This window comes from Marmota flaviventris, chromosome 6, assembly GCF_047511675.1.
Source record: "Marmota flaviventris isolate mMarFla1 chromosome 6, mMarFla1.hap1, whole genome shotgun sequence".
Lineage (NCBI taxonomy): Eukaryota > Metazoa > Chordata > Mammalia > Rodentia > Sciuridae > Marmota > Marmota flaviventris.
Window position 1 is genome coordinate 121,151,129 of NC_092503.1, and position 12,582 is coordinate 121,163,710.

At 37.8% G+C, this 12,582-nt stretch overlaps 1 pseudogene; it reads right to left on the reverse strand.

Moving 5' to 3' along the window:
• Nucleotides 1–8,838: 8,838 nt before the first annotated feature.
• LOC139706247 (protein cornichon homolog 4-like) lies at nt 8,839–9,234 on the reverse strand (annotated as a pseudogene).
• Nucleotides 9,235–12,582: the final 3,348 nt, after the last annotated feature.

The following is a 12,582-nucleotide window of genomic DNA, read 5'->3' on the forward strand; positions in this document are numbered from 1 at the left end:
CATACAGAGAATGAGGCAAAGAAAACATTAGCCAAGGACTTTGTGATGAAGTGGAAACTGGAAGGTACCCAGCTATGGGGAAGACCAAGGTAAGGGAAGGAGAAAGAGGTCCACGGTTATGAGATGAGAAGCTTACAAGTTAGAATAGAGGATCTGAGTTCCAGTCCTGTGGGGAATGATCCAGAGAAGTCTCTTGCTCTCTTTACTCTTCTTGTCAATTCTGCAGCGGAAAAAAATATTTGGGTATGTTGCAACTTATATTTCAAAGTTTCATCTTTCCAAATTAATAAAAAGGATATTTTTTTACGTGTTTATCATAAAAATTGCCTAATATAAAAATGTTTTATATACAACTAATATAAATTTTTTTATAAAATCAATCCATTGAAAGCAAGAAAATACTGTATAGTTTTCATAGTCAGCAAATATCTTTCTTACTGAGGAGCAAAATTGACCAAGTATTATATCACACACAATTAGTAATATGTAACAAAATTCCCACAGTTATGTACAATTAAATGCACAAATTAAAAATTGGAAAAAAGAAAATTATATACATATTTTTTCTCAAACAAATCACATTCACTCATTCTGATGTTTTTCTTTCTTTCTCCCTCCAGTTTCAATGAATGCAACTTCAGTATTACTTACTACACCAGTTAGAGGCAACAAAATTTTTTATAAGTCTTTTCTGATACAAAAATAGTAAATGAATATATAAGATTCTGGGACAAATATAGAAATCAAAAACCTTATTTAATTAATTAATCAGTATTAGAATTGGTATTACTGTAGGCTGATTCACAGAGTATTTTAAGAAACAGGATGCTTATTATGCAGCAAGAAATACAATTTAAATTAAAGATGCTAAGATTCAGCAGTCCCAAGACTAGTACTATACCCAAAGGAAAGGAAATCAGTGTGGCAAAGAGATGTTTGCACTCCCATATTTATTGCAACATGATTCACAATTGCCAAGATATGGAATCAACCTAGGTGTCCATGGATGGATGGATAGATAAAGAAAATATATGAACAAAACACACAAATACAAATGCACACATACACATATCTACAAGTAATACATATTTTTGTATTAGACTATTAATGCTCCAGTATGACACTGGAAGAACACAAAACCCAACTCTTTAACGTTAGTATGTTTTAAATAATTTTTCTTGGCAATATAGAGATTGGATGCCATGAATAATATTGAGGTAGTACTAAGAGAGGAATAAACCATGACAAAAACAACCAGAAACTGAGTAGAACTGCTAAAACAAGGCCCTACAGCAGCCATTCCATGTGGAGAGTGATAGTGGAACTGGCCTGAGGGGTTAAGTTCACACTCTTATGAAATCTGGGGGGCTTTGCAGAACCTGAGCCTGTAGAGAAGCATCAAAAATCTTTTAGAGAAGTGAGCTCTCTTGTTAAACAAAGAGAGTGGGATTTCAAGGATCTACATCATGGATTTGGATGTAATAAATGCAGCCAGGAAATAAAAGTCTTCCTTCTGTATAATCAAACATTTCCCTTTTTTTCTTTTTTTTTTTATTGGTTGTTCAAAACATTACAAAGCTCTTGACATATCATATTTCATACATTGGATTCAAGTGGGTTATGAACTCCCATTTTTACCTCAAATAGAGAATGCAGAATCACATCGGTTACACATCCACATTTTTACATAACGCCATATTAGTAACTGTTGTATTCTGCTACCTTTCCTATCCTCTACTACCCCCCATTCCCTCCCCTCCCATCTTCTCTCTCTACCCCATCTACTGTAATTCATTTCTCTCCTTGTTTTTTTTCCCATTCCCCTCACAACCTCTTATATGTAATTTTGTATAACAATGAGGGTCTGCTTCCATTTCCATGCAATTTCCCTTTTCTCTCCTTTCCCTCCCATCTCATGTATCTGTTTAAAGTTATTTATTTCCTCCTACTCTTCCTCCCTGCTCTGTTCTTAGTTGCTCTCATTATATCAAAGAAGACATTTGGAATTTGTTTTTTAGGGATTGGCTAGCTTCACTTAGCATAATATGCTCTAATGCCATCCATTTCCCTGCAAATTCTATGATTTTGTCATTTTTTAATGCAGAGTAATACTCCATTGTGTATAAATGCCACATTTTTTTTATCCATTCATCTATTGAAGGGTATCTGGGTTGGTTCCACAGTCTAGCTATTGTGAATTGTGCTGCTATGAACATCGATGTGGCAGTATCCCTGTAGTACGCTCTTTTTTCGAAGAACCTACTTTTAGTTTTGTCAATTTTTTCAATAGTTTCTTTTGTTTCAATTTCGTTGATTTCCACTCTGATTTTAATTATTTCTTGCCTTCTGCTACATTTTCTGTTGTTTTGCTCTTCCTATTCTAGGGCTTTGAGATGAAGTGTGAGCTCATTTATTTGTTGTTTTTTTTCTTTTTTTGAGGAATGACCTCCAGGCGATGAATTTCCCTTTTAAAACTGCTTTCATTGTGTCCCATAGATTCCACTATGTTGTGTCTGTATTTTCATTTATCTCTAAGAATTTTTTGATTTCCTCCTTTATGTCTTCTGTAACCCATTGGTTATTCAGTAACATATTGTTCATTTTCCATGTGATGTAGGATTTTTCCTTCCTTCTTTTATCATGGATTTCCAGTTTCATTCCATTATGATCAGATAAAATGCATGGTATATCTCCACCCCTTTATATTTACTAAGGGTTGCCCTATGGCATAACATATGGTCTATTTTTTAGAAGGATCCATGTGCTGCTGAGAAAAAAGTATATCCACTTGATGATGGTTGATATATTCTATATATGTCAGTTAAATCTAGGTTATTGATTGTGATATTGAGTTCTATCGTTTCTTTATTCAACTTTTGTTTGGAGGATCTGTCCAATGGTGAGAGAGGTGTGTTGAAGTCACCCATAATTATTGTGTTGTGGTCTATTTGATTCTTGAACTTGAGGAGAGTTTGTTTTATGAACGTCGCAGCACCCTTATTTGGTCCATAAATATTGATAACTGTTATGTCGTGTTGGTGAATGGTTTCTTTTAACAGTATATAATGTCCTTCCTTATCTCTTTTGATTAACTTAGTCTTGAAGTTGATTTTATTTGATATGAGGATGGCCACTCCTGCTTGCTTACGAGGACCATGTGTGTGGTATATTTTTTCCCAACCTTTCAACTTCAGCCTGTGTATGTCTTATCCAATCTGATGTGTCTCCTGGAAGCAGCATATTGTTGGATTTGTTTTTTTATTCCATGTTACCAGCCTATGTCGCTTTATTGGAGAGTTTAAGCAATTAGCGTTTAGAGTTACTATTGATATATGGTTTGTACTTTCAGCCATGTTTGATTATTTATCTTTCTTTTTAATTTAGTTTGTTTCTCCATGATTAGCTTTCCCCCCACCCTCTGTCTTTACTGAGGTACTTCCCACTGTTGGTTTTGGTTATTGATTTTCATTTCTTCCTCGTGTAGTGTTTTGCTCAAGATGCTTTGCAATGCTGGTTTTCTGGCTGCAAATTCTTTTAACTTTTGTTTATCATGAAAGATTTTTATTTTGTTGTTGCACCTGAAGCTTAATTTTGCTGGATACAGAATTCTTGTTTGGCATCCATTGTCTTTCAGTGTTTGAAATATGTTGTTCCAGGATCTTCTCTCTTTCAGCGTCTGTGATGAAAAATCTGTTGTTAACCTTATTGGTTTACCCCTGAATGTAATCTGCCTCCTTTCTCTTGTAGCTTTGAATATTTTCTCTTTGTTCTGTATATTGGATATCTTCATAACAATGTGTCTTGGCGTTGGTATACTGTGATTTTGTATGCTCGGTGTCCTGAATGCATCTAAAATTTGTATATCCGTTTCCTTTTTTATTTCTGGAAAGTTTTCTACAATTATTTCATTCAGCAGGTTACTCATTCCCTTGGTTTGAATCTCTATACCTTCCCTCTATCCCGATGACTCTTAAGTTTGTTTTTTTTTAATGTTATCCCATATCTCTTGGATGTTTTTCTTGTGATTTTTTACCAGCCTTTCTGAGTTGGCTAGTCTCTTTTCAAGATGATATATTTTGTCTTCATTATCTGACGTTCTGGCTTCTACTTGCTCCACTCTGTTAGTGATACTCTCATTTGAGTTTTTAATTTGGTTTATAGTTTCCTTCATTTCCAGAATTATTGTTTATTTTTTTATAATCTCTATCTCCAAAAGATGCTTATTTGCTTCTTTTATCTGTTTATGTAATTCATTTTCAATGTGTTCTTTCACTGTTTGAATTTGCTGTCTCATATCCTCTTTATGGTTCCATTCCATCTCTCTAAGGTATTCCTAGAGTTCTTTATTTGACCATTTTTCTGATTCCTCTAGGTCCTCCTGAATATTTAGGGTGTCCTGCATTTTTTGCACTCCTTTTCTTTCTTGCTTTTTCATGCTGCTCATGTTACTTCTTGTTCTGTTTGACTGCTGAGTTACTTTTTACTTCTATAAATTTATTTGATGCTTGGGAGGAAAGGTATTAGAAGGGAAGGGAAGAAATCACTAAAGAGAATGAGAGTAAGCAGGTAGAATTCAAGGAAGGGGGAATAAGGAAATTGAAATTACAAAAGAAAAAAATAAAAATTAAAAAACGTAATAAAAAATATTGTAAAAAATTTAAAAAATTAAAAAAAAATGAAAATGAAAGAAAACAAATAAAAAAAATGTTAAATGCAGTCTTAGAGTTTGATTAACTTCTCTTCCAGTAGGTGGAGCTGTGCCCACTGGGCCAAGCTTCTCCTCTCAATATGCAGGAGCCAATCACTGTGAAACAGCTCCTCCTCCCCTACTGGGCGGGTCTCCAATCCTAAGTGCCTAGGGCCTTCTCTTGTGTCTAGTCACTTCCCCACTTTTCCTCAAGCCAGGGCCTGCTCACCAGTGATGCTCACCACAATACTGGCTACATGCCATGTCTGCTGCTCCCAGAAGCCCTATTTTCTTGAACAACTGGGACACTCTCCCTGTTTGCCATTCCCTCAGACCCTAAGTTTGTGGAGCTTGGGGCTGAGAACCCTCAGCGAATTTTGCTTGCCCTCCGTTAGCCACGACCCTGGTAGCTGGTGCAAGAGACCTCAGTTGTCAGCACTGGTGGAAGCGGTAGCCGGGGGGTTCCATGCTGCGGGTCCCGCGCCACTCCTCATTCCCTCGGTCTGACTATTGCACTCACGGGAGAGCTGGGAGGGGCCCTTAATGTTTCCCTGCTGTGTGGAGAGGGAGGACTAGGGGTTACACACCTGTCGCCGCCGGTTTCAATGAAGTTATCTCCTCCGCCGCATTTGGTGACGTCAGTTCTCTGCTATGGTGGTATCCCATGCAAATGGTGACAATTCGTTCCCTTTGCCGGGTGACCAATGCAATGGGTGGCTCCTGACTGGCTCCCCCAAGCCCCGTCTCAATCCTTTGGCCACTACCTATGAAGGCTCGGTTGATATTAACCTCTGCAGGTTCAGAAGGGCCGACCAGTTGTTTCAGTGGGATCCTTTAGTGCTGAGTCACAGCGGTTTGTCTGCGAGACACAGGTGAACAGGAGCTTGAATTCAGCCGATCTGGACTCGGTGTGTGTTCTGAGAGGCCCAGAGTGTTCGCCCCAGATCCACATCAGCTCAGCATTGCCTAGTGATCCTGAGCAAACAGCATTTATACGGTTTACGACTCCCTATGCCCGCAGCTGAAGAGGTCAGAGACTTGATCTCTCCGCGCCCACCGCCATGTTGGATCTCTGTCTCAAACATTTCCCTTTTAACAAAATTAGAAAGCTCAGGAAACCACTTTACAACCTCTATCAGTGTAACTTTTCAAGAGAAATTAATTGCAATATGTTTACCTAGGTAACTTATAAATCAAAGCAATATTAACAAACTTTACCAACAGTGAGAATGTTAAGCACTCTCTCTGGAATTAGGTAGCTGGTCCACTTGTTAGAATAATTAGTTCTATTTTCTTTGGATAAAATCATGTTATGTGCATACTATCTTTTTTGTTTCAAAAGAAGTGTGCCTGTAGCTCCTTCATAAATGTACAGGATAAATGGAAGGAAGGATATGACAAGTAATTTTTTTCCATTGTTTTTTAAATACTTTAATTATGGTAAAAATACTATCTTGTTCAAATACAAAATTATATACTGCTATGGTCATGATTCTCATGATGATGTAAGTAGTCACTGATTCTGCAACTGTTAACTGTAATGTATCTTTTTTAAAATTAGGTATATATGGCAGCAAAATACATTTTGATTCATTATACACATTGCTGAACAAATTTTCATTTCTCTGGTTATACACCATGTAGCCTCACACCCTATGTGCAGTCTTACATGTACCTAGGGTAATGATATCCATCTCATTCCACCATCTTTCTGTTCCCATGCCCCCTCCCCACCCTCCCTCCCCTTTGCCCAATCAAAGTTCTCCCATTTCCCCCATGCCTCTCCCTCCCCATTTTGGATCAACATCCACTTATCAGAAGAACATTTAGCCTTTGGTTTTGGGGGATTGGCTAACTTCACTTAGCATTATATTCTCCAACGCCATCCATTTACCTCAAATGCCATGATTTTATTCTCTTTTATTGATTAGTAAAATTCAATTGTGTATATATACCACTTTTTTTATCCATTCATCCACTGAAGGGCATCTAGGTTGGCTCCACAGTTTAGCTATTGTGAATTGTGGTTGCACCAATTTGCAGTCCCACCAGCAATGTATGAGTTTACCTTTTCCCCCACATCCTTACCAACATTTATTGCTGTCTGTTTCTTGATAACTGCCATTCTGATTGGTGTGAAATGAAATCTTAGAGTAGTTTTAATTTGCATTTCTCTAATTACTAGAGATGTTGAACATTTTTTATATATTTATTGATTGAATGTAAATCATCTTCTGAAAAGTGTCCATTCAGCTCCTTAGCCCATTTGTTGATTGGATTGTTTGGTTTGTTGGTTTTAAGTTCTTTGAGTTCTTTATAAATCCTGGAGATTAGTGCTCTACCTGATTGATTGTTTCTTTTGCTGAGAAGAAGCTTTTGAGTCCATCCCATTTATTAATTCTTGATTTTATTTCTTGCACTTTAGGACTCTTTTTAAAGAAGTCGGGGCCTAATCTGACCTGATTAAGATTTGTACCTACTTTTTCCTCCATTAGGCGCAGCATCTCTAGACTAATTCCTAGGTCCTTGATCCACGTTGAGTTGAGTTTTGTGCATGGAGAGAGTTGGGGGTTTATTTTCATTTTGCTGCATATGGATTTCCAGTTCTCTCAGCACCATTTGTTGAAGAGGATATCTTTTCTCCAATGTATGTTTTTGATGCCATTGTCTAGTATGAGATAACTGTACTTAAATGGGTTTCTCTGTGTCTTCTATTCTGTACCATTGGTCTACATGTCTATATGGGTGCCAATTCCATGCTGTTTTTGTTACTATAGATTTGTAGTATAGTTTAAGGTCTACTATTGTGATGACTCTGCTTCATTCTTCTTGATAAGGATTACTTTTGCTATTCTGGGTCTCATTTTTCCAAATAAATTTCATAATTGCTTTTTCTATTTCTATAAGGAATGATGTTAGGATTTTAATTGGAATCACATTGAATCTGTATAGTGCTTTGGGTAGTGTGGCCATTTTGACAACATTAATTTTGCCTATCTAAGAGCATGGGAGATCTAAGAGCATGGGAGATCTTTTCATCTTCTAAGCTGTGTTCTGTAGTTTTCATTGTAGGGGTCTTTCACCTATTTTGATAAGTTGATTCCCAAGGATTTTATATATTTTTGAGACCATTGTGAATGGGGTATTTTTCCTAATTTGTCTGTCAGAGGATTCATCACTGATGTATAGAAATGCAATTGATTTATGGGTATTGATTTTATATTCTGTTACTTTGCTGAATTCATTCATTAATTCCACAAGTTTTCTGGTGGAGTTTTTTTTTTTTTTATCTTCTAAGTATAGAATCATGTCACCAACAAATAATGATTTGAGTTCTTCTTTTTCTACTTGTATCCTTTGAATTCCTTTCATCTGTCTAATTGCTCTGGGCAGTTTTTCAAGGACTATATTGAATAGAAATGGTGAAAGAGGGCATCCCTCTCTTATAACAGTTTTTAGAGGAAATGCTTTCAATTTTTGCCATTTAGAATGATGTTGGCCTTGGGTTTAGCATAGATAGCTTTTACAGTGTTGAGGCATGTTCCTACTATTCTGAATTTTTCTAGTGTTTTGAACATGAAAGGGTGCTGTATTTTGTCAAATGCTTTCTCTGTATCAATTGATAAAATCATATGATTATTATCTTTAAGTCTCTTGATGTGATCAATTATATTTACTGATTTCCATATGTTGAACCAACTTTGCATCCCAGGAAAGAACCACACTTGATCATGGTGCACTACTTCTTTATTATGCTTTTGTGTGCAATTTGCCAGAATTTAATTGTGAATTTTTGCATCAACATTTGTCAAGGATATTGGTCTGAATTTTTTTTTCCTTGATGTGTCTCTGCCTGGTTTTGATATCAGGATGATACTGACTTTGTAGAATGAGTTCAGAAGGGATACTTCCTAGTCTATTTCATGGAGAAATTTGAGGAATATTTGGTATTAATTCTTCCTTATAGGTCTTGAACAACTAATCTGTGAATCCTTCTGGTCTCAGGATTCTTTGTTGATAGGCTTTTGATGGTGTCATCTAATTCCTTGCTTGAAACTGATCTGTTTAAATTGTGTATGTCCTATGACTCAGTTTGGGTTGATCATATGCCATTGTAGTGTATATTAACTCCAACCATAGTTTCTTTGTCTTCAGTCATTTATCACAGCTAAAATAATGTTATGAAAATACATGAGGAAACAAAGCAAGTGGAAACAAAGCTTGATCATGGTTTCTTTCATGTGTGACTTCAGTAGACCTCAATTTTGTATTTCTGTTGGGTCAAACATCCCTATGTTGCCACTTGGCACCATAATGAACCAATCTATATTCCAAGTAGCAACAGCTAAAATTAAGAGGGAAGAAGAAACAGTGCATCAAAACAAGCAGAGTATGGTGACAATGGTATGGCCAAGAAATTCTGAGCAACATGATCTAGGATCAATGTAATCACATTCTAAATCAGATGATATAATTCTGAAGTAGACTGCAAGGCAGTTGAGGAAACAACAATTTTGGAGTAAGAAAACAAACACTACTGCCTCCATCCTCCTCTTTCTCCTTTCTTTCCTAATCTGTTGCTGACACTTTTTCCATCAAACTGACAAATAATCTATTTACATATAGAAAACACTTAAAATCTACAAAAAATCAAGATATTTATATAACATCATTGTTGGAGTTAACCATTTTACTAAATTGATTAATGCCTTAATTACTCTTCCTCACATGCTGTGAGCATGTCAGTGCTCTTCTTTAAAAGGTACTAAGTTATTGTGGTTTAGATGCTTCTATCAAAGTCTAGAAACCATTTGAACAAGAAAAACTTAATATAGACTTATTCATGCCTGAGGCCCTGAGTTTATTCCCTAGCACTGAAAAAGGAAAAGGAATTAACAAATAAAAGGTGGTTATCTACTTGGGATGAGGCAGAGTAGCAAAGGAAGGAAGCAATGTAAGATAGGGTTCCCAGTGAAACTGAGGTGCAGAACTCAATGGGGAAGATGGGATGATGGCCCACTGGAAGGTGCTGTGGTGCTGGTCACTGATGTGGTCAATTAGTCGCTCGGTTACCTTGTCGTGGGGGTTAGAGATGCAGAATCAACACATAGACTCTGGGAACTGGTGAGAGAACTGGCTGGAGCCCCACCTCAGGTCGTCATCAAGCAACTCAGTTTATTTTTGGAATGCATACAATTGTTATAGGGTTCCAGTGGGGCGGCCTATCAATCACACATGAGCAGATAGTATCCATAAGCCAATCATCTTATGCCTAATGTAACCATACTATGAGGATTTTCTAAATATTGTTATCATCAGGAAGGATCTTTGTCCCTAGGGTCGGGGGTTTCTAAGTTAGGAGTTCCATGTCTGAAGCTCCTGGCTATTAGCTTCCTGGCCTGGCAGCTTGGCAATGCTAACCACAGGTGCTAAGGATGTGGTTTCACTAACGGCTCACTAGAGCAGAGCATTGCATCCTGCAGGCCTTCCTATCAAGCCCAAACAAATGTAAATTCTTCAAGCACTCCAAGCTGCTCATAGCTGCTAGCTGTGTACTGAAAGTGATTCCAACCATTTCCTCCCTTTTTATTAAACTTGTTGCTGAAGGAGAACCATGATGAGAGAACAAAGGAAGAGGGAAGAGCATAGAAAAAGGGGAAAGAACCAAGACCTGGCCCATTCCTGTAGCTGCACTTGTTTCCTGCTGTGGTGAGAGGGTAGCCATTGCTGACTAGGTCTCTGTCTGTCACTTGGGTCCCCATATGAGCTGGGCATGGGGAAAAAGCATCCATAGGGGCAAAAGACCTCTCCTAAATGGGTGAAGACTTAGGCCTTTGCACAGGTGGGGGTGAGGTTCTGTGCCTCACCTCTCTTGGTCTCCTAGTTTTCTCCTGATGGCCCCTCTGTGACTGTGCCTGTCTTTGGTTGTACTTCCCTTGAGGAATCTTACCCATCCTTGGCAAACCAGCCATCCTCTGGGGCCAAACAGGGTGATGTGGAGTGTGCAAGGCATTTTCCCCAAGAGAGTTCTCTGTCTCCTTGATAGATAATGCTCCCATGTCCTCCATGCCAGCATTCACCTTAGGATCAGGAAATTCAGGTTTCTTCTCTGTGGAGGGCCAAGCTCACAGCACTAGGCTGGTGAAACTGCATTCAGGAAGGAAGGAGAAAGGCCATAGACAAACAGTAATATAGTGACAGAGCTGAGAGAGACAGATAGATGAAAAGGAGAGCAGTGATAAGATTCAGGGTATGATCCCTCATAGAGAACTGGCCCTTAGTTGGTACTATTTAGATCCTGTCCATAGCCACCATTCATACAGATGCAGAGGAATCATTATTTTCCTTTTGACTTTCCTTATATGCATGAACTAACATAGCTTGTTTTGCTTCTATTTTGTTGAGCCTTTTTTTGGAAGCATCTTAAAATAACATATGCTAAAACAAGAAAAACTATGCCAATACCAGTGAGGATCCAATTAGTAGGGTCAATTAAAGCTGACAATTTATCTCATAGTTGCTGTAAGATTGAGGGGTTAAGAATTAGCTCTGCTCTGGTTTCATTTAGGCTGAGAATCTGGGCATGCAGCATCATAGTGAAATTTCTAAAAGTCATATCCCAAGGCCCCTTAAGTCTATTTGCTAGTTCAAGCCAAGCTTCTGTTACATTTCTTAGTGAGACAGGGATTTGACAAACATTCAGAAATTGAGGACTGCAGGGTACTCTAACATTCAATTGAAGCATATCAACTTTTTCATCAATATGGTCAATCTTTTGTTGTAACATCAAGATACCTCCTTGAAAGTGCAGGTTTAGTTGCTCCTGGGTGGTCAGGGCTTTAGTGGAGTGCTACACTACCTGATTAATGGCTGCAGCATTTGCTGTGGACTGGATCAAAGCTACACCAGCAGCAGTAGCTGCTGCAACCACAGTGAGGGAGGCAGCTATAATGGCAGCAGTAATCCCAAAATCTCACCTAACTCTGGGAAGGGAAATATCTTTTGTAAAGTGAACCTCTTGAATGGAGGAGTCATCCTCTGTTGGGAACCATAACATGGGGGTTGTTCTCATTAACACTACTGTCTTAACAGAGGAATTCCAGCAATTGGTTAATCACATTGGGAATCATCACAATTAAGAGGACCATTTTTGTGATTTTGAGTGGAAGTTACAAAGAAGAAGAGTGGCTTAACACAAACATGGCCTTTAGTAGCACGTTCAGCTGAGGGTTTTTCAAAAGAGCCGGTAAGCCAAATGGCATCAATGGTGACAACTATATCTATATCTAGGACTGATATCTATACATTTGTGCACCACGTAACAATTGTTTGCCTAATTGCAAAAAGTCTCCTGACTGTCTTTCTTTTGTATTTTGAGCATTTGTCATCCAATCTGTATAATATTTAAATATTAAAAATGTCTTCTCTGATATAAGGGGGTGACTCAAAATGGGGAAAAGAGGAAGAGCATGGGAAGAAGATTACCTGTACATAGGGAATAGGGGTGGAAAGGAAAGAGAGGGAGAAATGGAATTGCATGGATGGTGGAAGGAGACCCTCATTGTTATACAAAAATACATATATGAATATGTGAGAAAAAAAAAGAATAGTGTTACCCTAGATTAGGTAGAGAGAAGTGATGGGAGGGGAGGGGATGAGGGGAAAGGAAGGATAGTAGAATGAAACAGACAGTATCATTACTGTGTGTGTGTGTGTGTGTGTGTGTGTGTGTATACACACATATATATGTCATATATATATGACTGCATGACCAATGTGATTCTGCAACCTGTACACTCAGAAAAATGAGAAATTATATGCCATCTGATTCAAATGTATATGTCAAAGTTATTGAACTGTCAAGTGTAACTAATTAAAACAAAAAAAAACTATTT